We start from the raw sequence: 306 nt of genomic DNA, 5'->3' as shown, positions 1-306 counted from the left end.
CTCCCAGACGCCGCTCAGCCATCAGGAGGAGTCTGGCTCAGCGGAGCGGAGCGGAGGAGCCGGGTTCCTCTCTCCAGCCACACGGTGACACTTCCCACTTTCCCCCGGTTCAGTTTTTCTCCTCTCTCTCTCAGTCTGGGACGGATTCACGTTTCCCGGCCGAAACGTTTCGACACAGGAGGAAAAAAAAACCCCTTCTTCATCACTCGGACTTCTTCCCGGAGGAGCCGGCGGGGAGGCGGCAGGACGGCGGTCGGCTCGGTTCACGCGTGCAGCATCATCATCATCATCATCATCATCATCAGC

The sequence above is a fragment of the Centroberyx affinis genome, unplaced genomic scaffold (genome assembly GCF_046629955.1).
Source record: "Centroberyx affinis isolate AG114_WGS23_722 - 3 ecotype Tasmania unplaced genomic scaffold, CSIRO-AGI_Caff_v1 ptg007425l_1, whole genome shotgun sequence".
Lineage (NCBI taxonomy): Eukaryota > Metazoa > Chordata > Actinopteri > Beryciformes > Berycidae > Centroberyx > Centroberyx affinis.
The sequence above is the reverse complement of the archived record's forward strand: the minus strand, read 5'-3'. Positions refer to the sequence as shown.